The following is an 18,612-nucleotide window of genomic DNA, read 5'->3' as shown; positions in this document are numbered from 1 at the left end:
CCACCCACTGCTTTTTAAAGTGAAACTAAAAACCTGCAAAACTAAACTGCAAAATGGCTGACTGACATCAGCCCCACCCACTCTCTGACATCACTGTTTTCTTATCGGTACATTGCTTAAACATCCATTTCTTAAAGGCACTCTCGCATGACGTTTCATTGTCCCACCAATCTTTAACCCTTTAATCTCTGATAGGACAACTCCTTCCACAGTCTCACTCCAACTCTTCCACCTCATTCTCCCACCTCCAGTCTCTTGAACAATCCATTACTCCTTCCTACCTGAGCACCAACTCTAAAATTTCTTCTCTCAACGCCTCTGACTCTTCATGCCTTCTCTTTCTTTAAGGTCGCCCTTAAACTCATGATTTCTACTCAGCTTTTGGTTACCCATCCTCATAGGCCAGCATTTCTTTATTTTATTTCTCTTCTGTGATGTACCTTGGGGCAGTTTTTCTGTGTTATACAAATGTGACTTACTACTCTAACTGTTTTTCTATTCTTCTGAACTTTCAGGGAGTATGTCAGCTGGAAATAATTTTGTGTCCTCCCCGATTAGTGTCTCCTTGTTAATGGGAAATTGATAAAAATGTTCACCACCCACGGCATCAATCAATTATGGACTGATTTTTCGAGCCAACGTCCATGCTTTCATGAGTAAAAATGCCATTGCATTAAAGCTTGAGGCAGCATTACAGTTCTGAAACAACTATTCCTGTCATTGCGATTTCCCTCAGAAAACTTGCAGCAACTGGCTCATATTGGTCACTATATTTGTGTCAGAGAAAGCAGATGTCCTCAGGCACTCCAAGATAGGAGAATATTGCCTTTAAAGATTGATGCTCGAGTATTGACTTGAATGAACATGACTCCTCAGTACCTGAAGATTTTTGTCATCCAGGGGAAATTGTATTCATCTAATACAGACACAATGGCCGGGATTCTCCGATCCCACGGCCAAATTCTGACGCCAGCATCAAAAGCGGTGCGGGCCACTCCGACGTCAATGGGCCGCCAGGCCCGGGTATGCACCCCTTCCTAGGGGGTTAGTACGATGGCAGAATGGTGTCCGCTGCTCCGGCGCTCGAAAGCCGGCACGCCACGGCCGGCCCGGGTCCGCGCATGCGCACCACGGCTGGCACGGGCCCGCGTATGTGCGCCACGGCGGCCGCGAGGCCCCCCACGGAACTAGCCCACCCGCCGATCGGTAGGCCCCGGTCGCGGGCCAGGCCACCGTGGAACCCCCTCCCCAGAGTCGGATCCCCCACCAGCCAGAACTCCGAGGTCCCACCGGGTGGGACCATACGTAACCCACGCCGGCAGGACTCAGCCGAACTCGGCGGGTACTTGTTCCGACACTGGCACGGGGTCGGAGAATCCCGGCCATTGAGAGTGGTTTACAAAACTTTAAACTTTTGCAAAAAATACAGATATTCAGATAGTACAGAAGATATGTAAAATGTTAATTGTAGAAATAGCTAGATAATCATGGCCAACAAACTAGAGTTCACATTAACTCAAGCAACAAAAAACCCTCTTCCTGAATTGAACTAAACCAAACCAGATCTAATAGGGATTAGGAACTCCTGGGGATGAGTCTCATCCAGGGTTATGAATTTCGAAGCTAGATTTATATTCGGATCTGGAGTTGCTGCAGTGGATTTCCAAATGATCCTACCAAATATAACAATGTGTTTCTCTGTTTTCAGGCCATTTGTGAGGTTGGCTGATATAGTTTGGATAGAAAACTGGTTGGCAGCGAGGAAATTAAGAGTAGGAATTAATGGGTCCTTTCAAATTCACAATATATATTAATGATTTGGATGAGGAAATAAAATGTAACATCTCAAAGTTTGCAGATGATACCAAGTTGGGTAGGAGGGTGAACTGTGACGAGGATGCAGAGATCTTACAGCAAGATCTGGACAGTTGGGCAAGTCAATGGCAGATGCAGTATAATTTGGATAAGTATGAGGTTATTCACTTTGGAAGCAAAAACAGGAAGGCAGATTAGTACCTGAATGGTTGTAAATTGGGAGAGGTGAGTGTGCAGTGGGACCTGGGTGTCCTTGTGCACCAGTCGCTGAAGGTAAGCATGCAGGTGCAGCAGGCGGTAAAGAAGTATGTTGACCTTCATTGCTAGAGGTTTTGAGTACAGAAGCAGGGATGTGTTGCTGCAATTATACAGGGCTTTGGTGAGGCCACACCGAGAATATTGTGTGCAGTTTAGGTCTTCTTTTCTGAGGAAGGATGTTCTTGCTCTCGAGGGAGTGCAGCAAAGGTTTATTAGACTCATTTCAGGGATGGCGGGACTGTCATATGAGGAGAGATTGACTAGGTTAAGAATGTTCTTGCAGGAGTTCAGAAGAATGAGGGGGGGATCTCATTGAGACTTATAAAATTCTAACAGGACTAGACAGGATAGATGCAGGGAAGATGTTACCAATGATGGGTGTGTCCAGAACCAGGGGTCACAGTCTGAGGATTCAGGGTAAACCATTTCGGACAGAGATGAGGAGACATTTTTTCACCCAAAGAGTGGTGAGCCTGTGGAATTCATCACCACAGAAAGTAGTTGATGCTAAAACTTTGAATATATTCAAGAGGAGGCTGGATATAGCACATGGGGAGAATGGAATCAAAGGCTATGGGGAGAAAGCAAGATTAGGCTATTGAGTTGGATGATCAGCCATGATCGTGATGAATGGCGGAGCAGGCCCGAAGGGCCAAAAGACTACCTCCTGCTCCTATCTTCTATGTATCTAGATATGTATCTATGACAGTTAGGCAGGTAGGTCTTAGGCACCAGGCTACAGCTAGAGAACACAAAGAAGGGAAAGGGATCAGAGGCCTGGAGGATCAGAATTCTTCGGAGTGGGTAGGGATGTTGGAGATTGGAGGTTGAGGGCTGAAGGGTCAGAGGCAAGATGGTTTGCAAAGATTGGGAACCTCTAGGTGGGGTTGAGGGAAACTGGAGAGTTGGGGGGTGATGTCTGGTCCCAGTAGTTAGCATAGAAACATACAAACTTGTAGATTAGGAGCAGGGGTAGGCCATTCAGCTTGTAGGCTAGATCCAGCAGGTAAGTGGGAAGGCATGTGCCTCCTGGATTTAGCAGTGCTTGCCTTGCTTCAGGGTTGGGTTTCCTGAGGCCTGGGAAAGCTGGCCAACCAGAGATAAATTTGAAAATAGGTAGAATGACCGACAGCAAGTATTACATTTCATATTGGCTGGCAAGAAGCTACAAATTTTAGAAATGTTCAAAATATCATAGATGGATCATAAATCTTCCCCATTTCCCTGTGGGTGCTTGTATATATCTCTCAATAGTTCCAACTGGTATGAAATCAATTTATGACCACACGCAAATTCACTCAGACCACTCATTATTCTACATCTAAAAATCATTGTACACTTGAGACCGTGCTTTTAATCCAAAGAGCAATATTTTACCACTTGGAGCCTGAAAATGTCAAGTTCCAGTCAGTATTTATTTTAATACATCCTTGGGCTCCATAAACGAAAGATCCTGAGAAGCACTACAGTGAGGAAATAGTTTCTACTCTGTAACCATTACTGCATTTTGTTCTGAAGAATAATTGTCTTCCTTTGATTGTCTGTTGGGCAAACTGACTGAAAATGTAATGGGGTATACATTTGTCTTGGATGACATCCTAAGGGCAGCACGGTAGCACAGTGGTTAGCATTGTTGCTTCACAGCATCAGGGTCCCAGGTTCGATTCCCGGCTTGCGTCACTGTCTGTGTGGAGTTTGTACGTTCTCCCCCTGTCTGCGTGGGTTTCCTCTGGTTTTCTCCCACATGTCCAGAAAGACGTGTAGTTAGGTGAATTGGTCATTCTGAATTCTCCCCCTGTGTACCCGAACAGGTGCCAGAGTGTGGCGACTGGGAACTTTTCACAGTAATTTCATTGCAGTGTTAATGTGAGCCTACTTGTGACAATAATAAAGAATATTATTATTAAGAGTGATATATTCCATAGGCCACCTTTCATACCCTCAGCCCAGTATTTATTTCAATTAGAAACATAGAAAATAGGAGCAGAAGTAGGTCATTCGGCCCTTCGAGCCTGTTCCACCATTCAATATGAACATGGCTGATTCTCTGTCTCAGTACTATACTCCTGTGCTCTACTCGTGCATCTTGATGCCTTAAGGGTCCGGAAATTTATTTGCTTCTTAAATATATTCAATAACTTGGCCTTCACAGCTTTCTGTGGTCGCAATTCCAAAGGTTCACCACCCTCTGAATGAAGAAGTTTATCCTCATCTCAGTCCTAAATGGTCTACCCCGTATCCTGAGACTATGACCACTTGTTCTAGACCCCCAGCCAGAGGAAACATTGTCCTGCATCCAATCCACCAGCCCTGTTAGAACCTTATATGTTTCAACGAGATTCCCTCTCATTGTTCTAAGTTCCAGTGAATACAGGCCAAGCTGACCCAATCTCTCCTCACATGTCAATCCTGTCACCCCAGGAATCAGTCTGGTGAACCTTCATTGTACTTCCTTCATGGCAAGTATATCCTTTCTTATGTAAGGAGACCAAAACTGCACGCAATGGATTGGTCTCACCAAAACCCCGTATAGCTGCAGTAAGATATCCTTGCTCCTGTACTCCCGTCCTCTTGCAATGAAGACCATCATACCATTTGCCTTCTGAACTGCTTGCAGCACCTACATGCTTGCTTTAAGTGACTGGTGCACGAGGACACTTGGGTCTCTTTATACATCAACATTTCCAAATCTATCACCATTTAAATAATTCTCTGCCATTCCTTTTCTTTGTCTGAAGTGGATAACTTCACCTTTATCTACATTATACCACATCTGCCATGTATTTCACTCAACTTGCATAAATCACCTTGAAGCCTCTTAACATCCTCCTCACCACTCACATTCCCACCAAATTATGTGTCATCAGCAAACTTGGAAAGATTACATTTGATTCTCTTGCACTTGGAGGATGTGCCGGAGCCAATGTAAGAGAGAACTGTGCCTCCTGCAGTTCTGCTGTGGAATGCACTATTGTATTCAGGGCGGATCCACTGCGATGGAGACAAAGCCCTGAACAGAGACCATCCCCATCCCTCAACGCTCCCCCTGCCCTCATTGTGTGGAACTACATCAGCTACCTCAGGTTCTGCAGGGAGTTGACGCAGTTCCTGATCAAGGTGCAGAGCTGAGAGCGGTACTCTACAGACGAGGTCCGCTCCAACTCACTGCTGGCCCAGCCAGCTTCTGTCGGCAGGCTTGCTTGGCCTCCCTGAGGGTGAAGACCCGCAGGTCTCCCCCTGTGGGCAGGGAGGGGTTTGTGTCTCCCTCAGCATGGGGAGGGGCTGGTTCAGGGAGTTCATGAAAAGGGCATGCAGCCCTGGCATCAGTGGAAATATCCGGAGTGGAGTGGGAGGGGAGCGGCTTCTCGTGGCCATTGAAAACGTCACTCCCACACATGACAGGACCAAAAGTGGAATTTTCCTTGTCAATGTTAGAATCCAGCTCCTGACAGGTGACCCAGTAGTTTTTTTTCTATTTCTTGTATGTCAGCATTGTGTATCCTTTCAGCAGGTAATGACCCATCAGTTTGGAGACCTTGGCCTGGAGGTCATGACGGGCCTCAATCACCTTCATCTCCGGCTCAGACGGGCCTCAGATGTGGGGAGGGGGTGGTTGTGCAGGGTCCATGTAAACTCTTCATCCCCACTATTCAAAGCCATGCTGCTGCCGGAAATCATGGTGAGCACTCTTAAAATGTGATCACGGCTGTTGGGCATTCTCCTGCGATCGGGAATGCCGTGACCGATCGCTCCGTGACCCTCCCAACATCTGCCAGTGACCATCCCCATGTCATGACCTGCATTTTGAAAAACTCTGCCCAAAGGTCCCAGCCCAACTAGATTATTAATTCACCGCTTCTCATTGCACAATACCTTGCTACAGTAGTGAACTCGCCAACATTGAGGGCATTTAAAAGTTTATTGGATAAACATATGGATGATAATGGCATAGTGTAGGTTAGATGGCTTTTGTTTCGGTGCAACATCGTGGGCCGAAGGGCCTGTACTGCGCTGTATCGTTCTATGTTCTATGTTCTAATACCAAATCTAGGATAGCCTGTTCCTGAGTTGGATCCTTGGCACATTAGTCTAAATAACCATTTTGTACACACTCCAGGAATTAATTCACCACAGTTTTGTTGTTAATTTGGTTTGCCCAGTAGATTATGTCATATCCCTGTTATATGCCTCTCTAATTTCCTGTCAATGCCATCCCCTACCTTAGCACTACTATTTGGAGGCCAATAGCCAACTCCCACTAATGTTTTCTTCCCCCTGTTATTTCTTAAGACTAATTCTACATGTAGATTTTCTGAGCCAATATTCTCTCTGACTGTTGCACTGATTTCATCCTAAACCAACAACACCATCCCATCTCCTTTTGTTTTTTGCCTGTCCTTTCTAAATATCAAGTATCCTTAGATACTCAGTTCCCAGCCTTGGTCACCCTATAGCCAAATCCCAATAATCACAATCATATTGGAGATGTTTATATCCGTTCGCATTGTTAATTTGTCTACCTTATTGTCAATGTTCTGTGCATTCCGATACAGTGCATTTAGACTTGTTTTTGTGAAACATTTTTGGCATCGATTTATGTACTATGGCCCTAATTGCTGCTGGCTCTGGTTTCCTCTGCCGTCCACTTTTGCTTTCTACTTTTCTGTCTTTCATTTTGTTCTTTGTTTGCCTCTTTTTCCACTCAGGTTTCCAACCATGCCACTCTAGTTTAAACCCTCCCAACAATGCTAACAAATACCCCTACGAGGATATTGGTCCCAGTCCGATTGGCGTGCAACCCGCCCAGTTTGTGTAGGTTCCATCTTCCCCAGATTCGGCTCCAATGCTACATTAATCTAAGTTCGTCCCTCCTACACCATATCTCCAGCTATGCATTCATCTGGTCTATTTGATTACTGGTCCTGCTAAGGGGAGGTAGTGGAATAGTCACTAGACATGTAATCCAGAGACCCAGGGCATGATCTGCAGACCCGGGTTCAAATCCCACCATGGCAGATGGTGAAATAAAAAAATAAAAGTTTAACGATGACCATAAAACCATTGTCTATTGTCATAAAACCCCATCTGGTCAACTAATGTCCTTTGGGGTGAAATCTGCTGTCTTTACCTACATGTGGCTCCAGGTCCATAGCAATGTGGCGATTTTCCAATGCCCTCTGAAATGGTAGGCAACTAGGGATGAGCAATAAATGCTGATCCAATGAATTAAAAATACAACATGGCACTGGGAATAATCACAGCTCTGTATTTTCTGCTTTCAGGATCTCATCCCTTTTTTTACCTACATTGTTGGTACTGATATGCCCTCTGACTGTTCACCCTTCCCCTTCCGAATGTCCTGCAGCTGCTGTTCAGTGGCATCCTTGATCTTGACACTGGGAAGGAAATATCTATATGTTCCCCTCACAGTAGAATCTCCTATGACACCAACCCCCCCCCCCCCCCCCCCCCCCCGCCCCCCGCCCCCCCCACTCCCACCCAAAACCCCCACCCTCGCTGCTCAGTGCAGCTGAGCCACTCACGGTGCAATCTGGCTCTTGCTGCTTTCCCCTGAGAAACCATCTCTCCCATCAGTGTCCTCAATGGAAAATCTGTTAGAGAGGAAAATGGGCCGAGGGTATTCCTCACTCCCTGCCGAATTATTTTATATTTTCCAGCTCCGAAACCCAGATTTTGAGCAGCTGAAGCTGGAGACAAGTCCTGTGCCTGTGAGTGCCTTGGATACTGGAAGTGTTCCTGACTTCCTACATTGCACAGGAGAAGCATCCCATAAGGTCAAGCTGCCCTGCCATGATTTACCCTTAAATTACTCCCTTTACTTTTATTTCCTTTAGTTTAGAGAATATTGAGGACAGTAGAAATACTCACCAGGTCCGACTTGCCAAGGGTAGGAAAGGAAAGGAATACCTTGTTTCCTCTTCACTAAACTCACTCAGTAACCAAACTCCAATGTAAGCAATCTAGTGCAACCCAAAGCAGCACTCCAATGACTTTAATAGACTGAATATTGGGCAGGGTGTATGCGATATTTTCTGTTTTGTGCTACTACCTGAGACATATTTCTACTCTAGTCACAAATTACAGAAGTGTTACATTACAGAGAGTACACGGAGCATTCGTACAATTGGGACACAGTAAAAGAACCAAGAGTTAAGCCATGTTGAGTTCCAAGGGACTAAGGCAAACTTGGATGGCCTCTACTTTAATGCTAGGTGTATTACAGAAATCTGGTGAGTTAAGTGGGTGGATTGACATGTGGAATTGTGATATTGTTGCTATCACAGGGACGTGGTTGTGGGAGCGGCAGGACTGGCAACTCAACATTCTAGGGTGGAGAATCTTCAGGCGAGCCAGGGAAGGGGGTAAAAGTGAAGTTGCATATTAACTAAGGAGTCAGTTACTGCAGTCATGAAGGATGATATCCTGGAAGAGTCTTCAAATGAGGCTTTGTGGGTAGAGCCTAGAAATAACAAGGAAGCAGTCACGCTGCTGGGAGTGTATTATATGCCCCCAAACAGTCAGCAAGCAATAGAGGAGCAGATGTTTGGACAATTCATCTCCCAACATTAATTGGGATTGTCACAGTGTAAAGAGTTTAGAGGAGGCAGATTTATTGAAATATTTTCAAGAGAGCTTTTTATGTCAACATAAATGTTGATGGCACAACAAGGGATGGCGTAATGCAAGATCTAATTCTGGGAAGCGAAGCTGGACAGATGTTTGAGGTGGCAGTGGAGGAGCATTTAGTGATAGCGATTCACAACATATTACAATTTAAGTTTGTTATGGAAGAGGAAAAAGACGATCTTCAAAAAACAGTTTTGGGTTTGGGGAAGGCAGATTTTATTAAAATAAAGCAGAATCTGGCCAAAGCAGACTGGGAACAGTTTCTTTTTAGAAAATCTACGGAAGAGCAATGGGGTGCGTTCAAAAAGAAAATGGGGAGAGTACAGATCCAACATGTTCCCTTTAGGTTGAAATTTCAGAGCAACAAGCCCAGACAGTGGGGTCCTCCCCCACCGCACGCACCCATGAGGGTGACATGATCCCCCCAAACCGTCCCCCATCAGAACCCCCCCTCACAGACCCCCCATCAGAGATCCTCATCCATGATCCCCATCAGAGACTCCCATCAAAGACCCCCAACAGAGACCCCTAACAGAGACCCTGCCTGAAAGCTGCAGAGCAGTCCAGGCAGTAGAGTGATGAATCATTGCATTTCCGCCTAACATCTGCTGCCTCAGACAAAAGTGTTCAAAGCAGCACTTGTTACAAGTATCAGAGGCTTCCTCCAAAGCCAAGTACACTTCAAAGGGCTTCAAATCCCTTGACAGCCTTTCAAAAGGAAAACTTCCATTCAATTTGATACAGCAATACATTGCACTAGCCAGTGATCGACAATTTAAAATGTCCAGACACAGCTGCTTAGAAGGTATGTTTATTTTATTTCCCTTCGCACCTGAATGCATCTCAATTACCCTACTTTGATGCTAACTGCAATGTTTATAAACGCTCTTGCTATGATTGACAGCTCCTTACCACATCAATAAAAGTGAAATATTGTCTAATAAGTAAAAGAGGAAGTCTGACTCTGTGACTCCAGAACAGAAGGAGACCATTTGACCTATAGTGTTCGTGGTGGCTCTCTGATAGGGCAATTCACCTATAATAAAAGCAAAATACTATGGATGCTGAAAATCTGAAATCATTCTGTTGCGGTTCCATAATACACAATTGCAATAATAAACTGCCTTTCAACCAATTTCAGAAAATACTTGAACGACCAAATTAGATTAATATTTCCTGTCTGAGCTTTCATCAAGTAGTACCACTTACAAACTGAAATAAGTTTAAAATGTGTACAGTTGCTGACTGTGAACCAAATGAATTTATAATTAACAGACCTGATATTTGAGAATAGTGTAAGCTGTTGTGAAGTATATAAGGCTAGTTTTTGTGAGACTCCACTCCCAGGATATAACAGGGTGTGAATTGGACAGCCAGGATTGGAGATCAATATATCCAATTGGCAAAAATATGCTGATCCCTCCAATTCTCTGAAAACAAGACAGGAGCAAATTGCTTGCATTAAACTCCACAGCCAGGTCTCTAGACACTCTTGTAAATCGAGGCATCTCTGCAGCTAAGGCAAACAATTTCTTGTTCTATAAAGGTAACATTTTGGGCATTTACTGTTTGGAGAAAGAATGGGGCAGAAAATATGTGTTATCCTAAAAGTAATGATGGCACATGTAAGTGACAGGAAGAAGTTCAACATGATTTCCATTTTTATATCTTTGAACAAATGGGTAATAAACATCTACCAAGAACTTACGCGCATAAAGCGTCCTTTTAGTAAAAAAATGCATAAGTCTGGTAACCTTGTATTGCATATGCACGGTACTGCAAGCCAGAGTGAATCTAACCATCTCCCTTGACATTGAATGGCACTCCCATTGCTGAAACTCCCATTATTAACATCTTGGGGGTTGCCATTGACCAGGAACTGAACCGGACCAGCCATATAAACACTGTGGCTATCAGATTAAGTCAGAGGCTGGGGATTCTGTGGCGAGTAACTCACCTCTTGACTTGTTAAAGCCTAATCATCAACAAGGGACAAGTCACGGGTTTGATGGAATACCCTCCACCGGCCTGGATGAGTGTAACTTCAGCAAGGCTGAAGAAGCTCAACACCATCCAGGACAAAGCAGTCCTCTGGATCGATACCATATTCACCACCTTAAGAACTAATTCCCGCCCCCACCAGGCACAGTGACATAAAGATGCTATGCAGCAACCCACCAAGGCTCCTTCAACAGCACCTTCCAAACCTGTGACCTCGATCACTAGAGGGGCAAGTGCATCTGTTGCAAGGGAACTCCACCAGCTGCAAGATCCCCTTCAAGCTACACACTATCCTGACTTGGAAGGATATCACCAATTTTTCGCTGTCGCTGGATCAAAATCCTGAAACAATCTTTCTAACAGCACTATGGGTGTATACATACCGCATGGTTGCAATGGTTCAAGAAGACGCCCTTCCATCACCTTCCCAAGGATAATTAGGGATGAGTAACAAATGTTGGCTTTGCCAGCAACACCCACATCACATGAATGATGGAACAATAAAAAAAGGTTGTCTTCAATTGCACAGGAAATAGGTGTCAGCCACTCAGTCAGATCCTTGAAAGCATCCACCCAATATACGCCCTTGAAATACACGATAGCCTTTCCAGCTGCGAACTAAGCTGCTGCAAAACTAATGATGTAGCCAAATTCTTCTCCGACCCCCTTTCTAATTTCATATGACTCTTTGTCTATGATGAACAGGCAGGGTACAGTATTAGCAAATATTAAATTTAAATACATTGTCTTCCCCTAAAATCAGAAGTTTCAAATTTGAGCTCCAGATTTAATTGTGTTCATTTATCAGGTCACTGAATTTCACCAATGTGGGTGAAATATTATAACTGTTATCTGTTTCAGTTAAAGACATGCATGCACACATCCTCAGTTACACACCCACTCAAATGTAGACAGATGGACAGGGCGTCACAGCATTTTATTCTTTCTAGTCTTAAGCAAGTAAATCAGACAATGAACGAAGTTTGAGCCAACATTTTGCAGCAGTCAGAATGTCATATTATGGTGATACATTTTAATAAAACACTCAAAGACTGTGAAGGTCATTTTTTTTCCACTGTTCACAAAAAGTAACAAATACTTTGTGTGCTTTCTTTACAGCGATTCAATATGTATACCTATTTATTCAATGTCATTTGGAATAATCAGTCTGAACCATTTAATCACTAACAAGAAATGAAGTAAACTGAGTGCTGAGCCATTCCGTGAACTCACTTCTATAACATAGAAGACACACTTTCCAACTAGTCACGTAAGTGTAGAAACAGAGAGGCTATAAAAATATTGAATGTATCGGTAGTATACCCTTAACACCTACCACTTTGACCACGTTTTAGTCCCCTCTACTAATGTGCCAGCCATCTCAATTGCTATGCCTGGGCATATCTTGTCCCAACAGCAGAGGTAGTGGCACAGTGGTATACAGTCAGAAGTGGTCCTGAAAGTCCCCAATACTGACTGTAGGCCCCATGAAATCTTATCCCATCAGGTCCAAGACTGACAAGGAAATCGCCTGCTGATTACCACCCAGCAGCCTCCTCATCTGTTTAATTAGTGCTCCTCCACGTTGCACAGTATTTGGACCGAGGGTAGTAAAAGCCATTACGAAGAGCGGTTGGGTAGCACCGCTAGTGACCAAACTGGCCGAGACGGGAGGAGGTATCCACCAGACCGGTGTTATAATTCCTACAGAGATTGATAATTTTAAAAATATATTCAAATTTCCACTGGCTAACTGAAAGGATCCCATGACAAAGCTTTCTAGTTTTATGCCATTTACTATAAAAAACAACAGAAAGTAATTCTAGCCGTACGCTGGCGATGGGATCCTCAGGTTCTGCCAGTAGCACAGCGTGGAGTGGCGTCAATGGGAATTCCCACTGACAGCAATGGGAGCAGAGATTCCCACCACCAGCGAACAATGCGCTGCCTCCCGTCACCAGGGAACAAGCGGCTGGGAGGCCGGAGAATCACACTCAACATTGCCTAAACACCATTCAGTTGGCAACTTATGCTCTAAACTACAGAGAAATAAAGATCGGCTATTTAACATCATCAAATTATCCCACCACTATTGTACAGAACTCTGTCTATTAAATGAACACTTCTTCTCCAGGAAGCAGTCCAAAGCTATTCTCTGTTCCTGATGGCTTGCTCCCTTTTGCCTTTTCCAAATGGATAGGCTTGAACCCCTGAATTAACTTTCACAGCAAAGGTTACCTTGGCGATTCCACCCTTTAGCCAAACTAGGCAAATCTACCAATCTCAGTTAAATCCTTATGAACCTGATGTTGGATTTGATGGGTTCTAACAACTTAATTTTAATGAGAATGTACTGTCAAAACGTTCAGTTGTGAAACTACTTTAAAGGTCCTGGTAATGTTGCTTGTCATTATTTTATTAACTCAACATCATCACCTCTTCTATACATTGCCCATTGGCATGTTTTCCCACTTTACTATTATAAAAGAAGACTATCTAACAAAGTTATGCTGGTTCTTAATAATGTTTCTTAGTTTCTAAGATGTTAGCTTCTTATTAGCAATATGGTTAGAACCTAAAAATCTTACACTGGTCTCCTCAATTCAAGTGTGATGTCCCACTCATATTCTGTGTGGGGAACATTAAAGATAAGTTGCCTCTATCTCTCTGAATTTTTTCTCTCTCAGATTCTTGCTGACTGATTTGTCTGTGAGGTTCAGGGATATTTCAAAAAAGCCAATACTACAATGGCTTTTTATGGATCCATCCCCTTTCAAAGCCTATCTTCAAGAATCACAGGGCCTTGTATCCAGGTAGAAATGCTGATTAGCTATCCTCTGATCCCAAACTCTATTCTACCTTGCAATTAAATGGACAGGTTACAGCATAATACTTTTAAAAACCTGACAGTCGTCACACCTCCCTGTGAGACTTGGAGACGCTACCCATCAGCACAACAGTGCTGGTTTTTGTTTACAGGTATGAAGATCATGCACCTTTTTCCCAGTAAGACAACTGCACTACCTATCCCCACCCTCCTGCTTAACCATTAATAACTAAACCACCCAAGCTTGCTGTCAGGAAGAATTCAGAATGGTCACATGAAATCACTGCTTCATCCTTCCATTTTAATCTTGAATAAAAAGGCAGACCTAACACATAATCTTACAAACTTTATATTTGTAACACAGGGCCTATGGCAGGTAGTGAGAGAACCAACATGAGGAAAAATCTTACTTGACCTGACCCTCAGCAATCTACCTGTAGCAAATGCATTTGCCCATGACAGCATTGGTCGGAGTGACCACTATCCATGTTGAGAAAAAGATCTGTCTTCACACATAGAACACCCTTTATTGTGTTTTGTGGCATTGCTACTGTGATAAATGTGAGATGCAGTCGGCCATCCACAGAGCAGATTAATCTTCCACCACACTCTGTAATTTCATGACCTGGCATACCATTGCTATCAAGCTGGGGGACTAACCTTGGTTCAATGAAGAGTGCAGGAGAGCACATCAGATACAGCACCAGACATACCAAAAATTAAGGCCAACCTGGTGAAGTTACTACACAGGACTATATGCATGTTATACAGCAGAAGTAGCGTGGTCTAGACAAAGCTAAGCAATCCCACAATCAATGCATTAGTTCAAAGCTCTACAGTATTGTCACATCCATTAGGAATGGCGGTGGATAATTAAACAAACCAGAGGAAGAAACTCGATGAAACTCCTCATCCTCAACGATGAGGAGCCCAGAACCTAACAGCAAAATGAAATACTGAAGCATTTGCAACCACCTTCAGCAACAAATGTCAAGTGAATGATCCAAGGTTGGCCCAATTCTAAGGTCCGCAGCATCACAGATGTCAGTCTTTAGCCAATTCAATTCAACCCACATGATATCATGAAATAGCTGATACAGAAAAAGCTAAGGGCAGCTTCCTGGCTTAACTACTGAAGGCTTGAAACCATAGAACCACAGAATTCCTACAGTGCAGAAAGATGCCATACGGCCCACCAAATCTGCACCAAACCTCTGAAAAAGCAACCCACTTCTTGGCCCTAGCTGCGTGACCCCACAGCCCCACCTAACTTGCAAATCTTTGGGCACTGAAGGGCGATTTAGCATGACCAATCCACTTAACCTGCATCTCTTAGGACTGTGGGAGGAAACCAGTGCACCCGGAGGAAATCCACACAGACACGGGGAGAACGTGCAGACTCCAAACAGTCACACAAGACTGGAATTGAACCTGGGACCCTGGTGCTGTGAGGCAGCAGTGCTAATCACTGTCCACCATACTGCTTGTGTTCCAGGAATAGCCATGCCTTTGGTCAAGCCACTCTAGTCCAGTTACAACACTAAGATCTACCCAAAAATGGACAAATCACATTCAGCCAATTACTACCCTATTCGTCTACTCTCAAACATCAGCAAAGAGATGGAAGGTGTCGTGGACTTTGCTGTCAGGTGACTTTTGCTCAACAAAAATCTGCTCATCGATACTCAGTTTGGGTTCAGCCAGGGCCATTTCAGCGATTCAAGAAGGCAACTCACTATCACCTTCTGAAGGGCAATTAGGGATGGGCAATAAATGCTGGCCCAGCCAGCGACATCCACAATCTGTCAATGAATGAAAAAGGCCACAGACATGCAGAATATAAAAACACATAAGTGAGCAAACAAAGCAGGATTTTGGGTTTTGGACATGAGTGATTTTTAAGTCTTTATGTGCAGTATACGCAATTGTCAAATGAAGAGTATTTAAGGATCTTAGGATTGTAAAAAAATCTTGAATTGCTGTTTGTCTTGATATTCTTAGTTACATAAGGGCAAAACCAAATTGAGGGCATTCAGAGGACTGGGTGATGTCAGTGGAGTGTGTCATGATATGCAGACATTCACATAATAAGATACAAACAGGCAGCTAATGAATACAGAGAACAGGACATAACCAATCAGCAGGCAGAACACTTGGAGGTGGTTTCCCATTATAAAAGGCACGAGGCAGTCACACTCCGCCTACTTCCACTGGTGACATCTACAGTGTGAGTCAGGGTGTACATACCATATAACTCCTACAGCACGTGGCTAAGAGCTAGTCTGGTTCAGTCAGACAGATTAACCACACTAGGTTAGCAGAGAATTGAACTCACAGAGGATTGAGCTAACTGTGTGACAGGTTCAATAAATCATATTGAACTAACTTCAAGGTGTGGAGTATCTCTCGGGTAAAGCTGCATCCAGTTGCAGCCCGTGTTATCTTACTGTGCTTAACACGACAGAGTGTTTGTTGGTGTATTGGAGAAGGGAGGGAATGTTCCTGAACATCTTTAATCAATGCATTGTTCCTAAAATCTTACACAGTGCCACTGAGCCCTGCTGATCCTCTATAGCCTCAGCCTTATGATACACTCATAGGGCATAGAAACATAGGAGTGGAAAAGGCCATTCAGCTTTTGGAGTCTGTTCCATCATTCAATAGATCGTGGTTGATCTGGTTCTGTCTCAACTCTGCTTTGTTGTCTGCCCCCCATAACCCTTGACTCCCTTGCCTGTCAATAATCTGTCTAAATGTTTCTTGAATAAATTCAATGACCCAACTTCCACTGCTTTATGACGAAGAGATTTCCACACACCAATGTCCCTTAAAAATGAAAACAAAATCTCATCATCTCTTTTTAAATGGTAGAACTTTTTATTCAGCATGTGCCATCTGGTTTTAGTCTCTTCCACAAGTGGAACCTGTGGTAGTATGTATTAGGGGTCATGTGGGACTGGAAGCCCTAATGTCATTGGCTGACAGATCCCGGGTCCTGGTTGGCCGTTGACCTCTAGCTCCGCCCTGAAGGCGGAGTATAAGAAGCCGGAGTCCTCCCCCGCAGGCCATTCTACTATCGAGCTGCGGGGGAACAGACACGCTTAATAAAGCCTCATCGACTTCACTCTATTCGTCTCACGGAGTCTTTGTGCACTACAATTTATTAAGCGTGCCTAAAAAGGACTATGGAGCTCAGGATCATCCCGGAATGCCTGAGGATCAGCCCCCACGCAGTGAACGCGGCAGCAGCCTTCAAGCACTGGCAGACTTGTTTCGAGGCCTACCTCAGAACGGCCACCGGCCGGGTCACAGAAGACCAAAAACTACAGGTCCTGCACTCGAGGGTGAGCACGGAGATTTTCTCCCTCATCGAAGACATGGAGGGATTCCAGATGGCGTTCGCAGCACTGAAAAGTCTCTATGTCCGCCCAGTTAACCAAATCTACGCTCGCTACCAGCTCGCGACGAGACGGCAAGGTCCCGGAGAATCGATGGACGAATTCTACGCCGCGCTGCTGATTTTGGGACGAGCCTGCAGCTGCCCTTCGGTGAACGCAAATGAACACACGGACATGTTAATGCGCGATGATTTTGTGGCAGGTACGAATTCCTCCCAAATCCGGCAAAGACTTCTAGAAAGAGAGTCGCTAGGACTCTCAGAGGCCCGGGCCCTAGTAGCCTCCCTAGACGTGGCCGCGCGTAATACCCGCGCCTACGGCCCCGACCGCGCGGCAGCCCATTACGTACCCGTCGTGACAAACCCACCCCCCCCCCCCCCGGACACCCCACAGGCATGCGCGGTCCAAACGGCAAGTCGCACCGGGGGCGCCCGCTGCTATTTCTGCGGCCAGGCGAAACACCCCCGGCAGCGCTGCCCGGCCCGCGCAGCGATCTGCAAGAGCTGCGGGAAAAAGGGCCATTTCGCGGTTGTGTGCCGGTCCCGCGAGGTCGCCGCTGTCCCGGGAGAACAGGGAGCACTGCAAGCCGTTTACGCTCCCCAACCCCCCCAGCGCCCGATGTACGACCCGCAGGCGCAGCCGCTCTGGGTCCCGACCACCGCGGTCCCGGGAGAACAGGGAGCCCTGCACGCCGCTTACGCTCCCCAACACCCCCCCCCCCCCGCCCGTCCCCACGTATGACCCGCCGGCGCTTCCACTTTGGGTCCCGACCACCGCTCTCCCCGGAGAAGAGGGAGTTCTGCACGTCTCTAACGCCCCCCAAACCCCCCCTCCGCGCCCCACTTCTGCCCCGCCGGCGCTACCAACTTGGGTCCCGACCACCGCTGTCCCCAGAGATGAGGGAGCCCCGCGCGGTCCTAACGCTCCCCAACCCCCCCAGCGCCCCATGTGCGACCCGCAGGCGCCGCCATTTTGGGTCCCGGCCACCACGAGGGGAGGAAGGGCGCCGCCATCTTGGACCACCCCAGACCTGTACGATGCATGGGGGCGGCCATTTTGTCCACCCCCGCCGCCATCTTGTGACCCCCCAGCCATGTGCGATGTATGGGGGCAGCCATTTTGTTCATCACCGACGCCATCTTGGATGGCAACAACGGACCCCACTCCACTACTACAACCACGTCTCGCTTCAATTACGCTCGATCAAGCTCGGCCCCGGACACTCCAGACGACGACTACAACGGTGCTAATAAACGAGACACCATGCCTAGTCGACTCCGGGAGCACGGAGAGCTTTATCCACCCCGACACGGTAAGATGCTGTTCCTTGACCACCTATCCCAGCGCACAAAAGATTTCCCTAGCTGCAGGATCCCACTCCGTACAGATCCAAGGATTCTGCATAGTTACCCTAACGGTGCAGGGGAGGGAGTTCAAAAACTACAAACTAAACGTCCTTCCCCAACTCTGCGCCCCCACTTTACTGGGATTAGATTTCCAGTGCAATCTACAGAGCCTTACGTTCAAATTCGGCGGCCCAATACCCCCACTCACTATCTGCGGCCTCGCAACCCTCAAGGTGCAACCCCGTCCTTGTTTGCGAACCTCACCCCGGATTGCAAACCCGTCGCCACTAGGAGCAGACGGTACAGCGCCCAGGACCGG

The 18,612-nt window shown here is 45.9% G+C and overlaps 1 pseudogene; it reads right to left on the bottom strand.

Annotated features, from left to right (window-relative positions):
• Positions 1–5,147: 5,147 nt before the first annotated feature.
• The window catches only part of LOC140391322 (protein ZNRD2-like), a 51,766-nt pseudogene continuing 38,301 nt past the window's right edge, over positions 5,148–18,612 (bottom strand).

The sequence above is a fragment of the Scyliorhinus torazame genome, chromosome 15, assembly GCF_047496885.1.
Source record: "Scyliorhinus torazame isolate Kashiwa2021f chromosome 15, sScyTor2.1, whole genome shotgun sequence".
Lineage (NCBI taxonomy): Eukaryota > Metazoa > Chordata > Chondrichthyes > Carcharhiniformes > Scyliorhinidae > Scyliorhinus > Scyliorhinus torazame.
Note: the sequence above shows the minus strand (reverse complement) of the source record. Positions and strands in the feature narration are given on the sequence as shown.